Source organism: Toxorhynchites rutilus, chromosome 1 (assembly GCF_029784135.1).
Source record: "Toxorhynchites rutilus septentrionalis strain SRP chromosome 1, ASM2978413v1, whole genome shotgun sequence".
In the NCBI taxonomy this organism is placed as follows: domain Eukaryota; kingdom Metazoa; phylum Arthropoda; class Insecta; order Diptera; family Culicidae; genus Toxorhynchites; species Toxorhynchites rutilus.
In genome coordinates this window covers 120,594,684-120,598,386 of record NC_073744.1, presented here as the reverse complement: position 1 = coordinate 120,598,386, position 3,703 = coordinate 120,594,684, and positions in this window count along the sequence as shown.

Here is a 3,703-nt window from a genome sequence, read left to right as displayed (position 1 = left end):
GCCTTAGTAGAAAATTTTATTCTTATATATGGTATATTTTTGGAATTGAAATCAGACCAAGGGACTGAGTATAAAAACGAAGTATTAGAACAAATTTTCAAATTACTCCAAACTAAACAAACTTTTGCAACAGCATATCATCCACAGACAATTGGATCACTAGAGCGAAATCACAGATGTCTCAATGAGTATCTGAGATCCTTTGTCAGTGAACACCATACGGTCTGGGATGATTGGCTTCAATTTTATGCTTTTAACTGTAACTCAACACCTTATACAGGACATGGATTCACTCCATATGAATTAGTATTTGGAACAAAACCAATAACACCAAATTTACAATGTTTACAAGCAGGAAAAATTGATCCAATATATTTTGAATTTTGAATTTTGAACTATACAGCAAAGAATTGAAATACAAACTACAAAAATCACATTATCGAAACAAGAACTTTTTAAACAAAAATTTAAACGTAGAGAAGCAATCGATAAAACAGCAAATCCAATTGATGTAAATCTAGGAGATACAGTTTATTTAGAAATTAACAACAGACGAAAATTAGATTCATTTTACAACGGACCATATGTAGTAAAAACAATAGAAGAACCAAATTGTGAAATAATATATCAAATATCACAACAATCATTTAGAGTACATAAAAATAGGCTAATCACAATTTAAGAAATTGTGTTATGTAAATAAAAGGAGAAGAAAAAAGGGGAAATAAATAAGTAACTGGTACTGGTACACTGGTACAGCAATTGAGCGTCCTAACAAAACGGCTGAAACGTTACTCTGACTCGGCAAAGCGCCAACAACACAATCGGATGTTCAGAGATAACGAAAAGGCGTTCTACGAGCACATTAGCGACGGGAAGCCCGACTACTGCGAAGGTTTGCCAGATATTAGCGATGTGACGAACTTCTGGGCTGGTATTTGGCAGACCCCAGTACAACATCGCGACGGGCAAATGTGGTTAAGACGGGAGGAAGAGAGTGGTGAAATTGGAGAGATGCCAGCTATCATCGTCGAAGAAAACGATGTCCGCGAAGCCTCGTGGTACCAGAGGAACTGGGCAGCACCGGGCCCCGATGGTGTTCAGAACTTCTGGCACAAGAAGCTGACCGTCGCACATCTAAAGATAGCTGCATGCTTCAACATGGTGCTACGTGACCCACACAACCTCCCTGAATTCGCCACCCGTGGCGTCACCTTCCTCCTCCCGAAAGACATCATTGACAAGACACATCGAACCCATCAAAGTACAGACCGATAACCTGGCGGTATATAACCAGCGGAAACTAAGCATGGTCTATATCGATTACAGGAAGGCTTATGACTCCATACCTCACTCGTTTCTCGTCCGGGTATTGGAGCTCTACAAAATTGATCCCGTCGTCCTTAGATTCCTGCAGCATGCGATGAGTCAGTGGAGTACGTCTCTGCACCTTAGTGATGGGGAAAATGTGTTGCAGTCTAGAACGCTGCAGATAAAGAGGGGAATATTCCAAGGCGACTCTTTCAGCCCGCTTTGGTTTTGTCTGGCACTGAACCCCTTCAGTAGGACGCTCAATAGAAACGGTCATGGCTATAAAATAAGGTATGGCGACGGCGTCCACGAAGAAGTGACCCATACCTTTTACATGGACGATCTCAAGGTCTAAGCTGATTCACGTCAGCGTCTAGGTGTAGCTATCCGGGTTGTCGAAGAAATAAGCAGAGACATCTACATGGAGTTCGGCCTCGACAAGTGCCGCTGTGTCCATCTGCTGAAAGGACAGCTTACCGAATCCGGAGGTTACGAGGTCTATGACGGAGAGTTTATACAAGACATGGTTCGTGGCGAATCTTACAAATACCTTGGATTCGGACAGCTCACCGGGATTCGCAACTCCGACATCAAAACGAAGCTGCGAGACAAGTTCTTGAGTCGAGTGAACTGTGTCCTGAGGACTTTCCTCAACGCGGGGAACAAGGTACGCGCGATCAACACATTCGCGGTTCCCCTACTGACCTTCAGATTTGGTGTAGTTAAATGGAGCATAACTGACCTAGAAGACCTTGAGAGGAGGATGAGGAAAGCATTCAAAGAGGCCGGAATGCACCATCCTCAGTCGGCACTGGAGAGAGTTTCACTTCCTCGCAAAGAAGGGAGACTTGGAATAGTTGACATATCTGCACTGTGTGTTGCCCAGGTACGACAACCGCGCGAGTACTTCGCAGAACGCGCCAATCAAAACGCGCTATACCGAGCTGTCTGCGCTGCTGACAGAGGATACAGCGCTCTGCACTTGGCGCAATCGAAGTACCAACTCAACTTCAATCTGCAGACAGTGGAGGAGAAGATTGCAGCTTGGAAGCAGAAGGCAGTGCATGGTGCCCACTCCCATCAACTGGACCGGCCATACGTCGACAAGGCCGCATCAAATCTGTGGCTAACGCGTGGTGAACTCTCTTCAGTAGTAGAAGCCGACATGATAGCCGTCCAGGACAGGATAATGCCAACGAGAAACTGCAGGTGGTACGTCTGGCATCAAGACGTTGATGACATTTGCCGGATGTGCCATCAACCAAGTGAAAACATAGAGCACATTATGGGAGGCTGTCCCGTTTTGGCCAACGCAGCCTACACCGAGCGTCACAACAACGTGGCCCGTATTGTTCATCGACAACTGGCGCTGCAATGTGCTCTACTGGAAGACAACGTACCAAACTACAGGTACCTGCCTGCACCTGTCCTGGAAAATGACCGTTTCAAGCTGTACTGGGATCGCACTGTTCTGACCGACCTCTCAATCCACCACAACCGCCCAGATATAATGGTTTACGACGAGAGCGACCACAAAGTCACCATCATCGATGTCGCTATTCCACTGACCCAGAATCTGGAGGAAACCCACGGTCGCAAAATCTGCAAGTACCGACCATTGGACGTGGAGCTAAAGGAGCTGTGGGTGCTAAAGGAGGTCCCAAGAATTGTTCCAATCGTTCTCTCTGGAACTAGAATTATCCTGAAGACCCTTCTGGAAGCGCTAAAGGTGATAAGTGAGATAAGTCTGCCAAAAAAAATTATAATAATATAAAGGGTGTGTCACATCAAATTGCATCACGGAAAAAACGCTGTAGAAATCTAATTTTTAGGAATTATATCTTCAGCTTTCGCTTATAATCAGATAAGAGTGTATAGATCACGTAGGCCATGCTTCACAGTCAATTTTTCGTAAATTTGGAAAAATGTCGTCGAACGAAAAAGAGCGTCGTGAATTAATCCTGCGCACTCATTTCGAGAATCCGGAGTTGTCACATCGGGACATCGGTAAGATGCTGGGAATCGTCCAATCCACGGTCAGCAGAGTACTAAAACGATACTTCGAGAACCTAACCATCGACCGGAAGGTGAAGAACGGCAAAAATTGATGCTCCGCCAGTGAAAAAGATCACAAGTGCGTAGTTAAGCAGTTTAGACGTGATCCGAGAAGTTCGGTCCGGGATGTCGCCAATAATCTGAATTTGTCAAGTTCATTCGTCCAGCGGACCAAGCAGCGGGAGGGCCTGCGTACATACAAGGTTCAGAAGGCTCCTAACCGCGACGAAAGGCAAAACATGGTGGGGAAGACGCGAGCCCGGAAGCTGTACACCGAAATGCTGACGAAGCCGCATTGCCTGGTAATGGACGACGAAACCTACGTCAAAGCGGACTT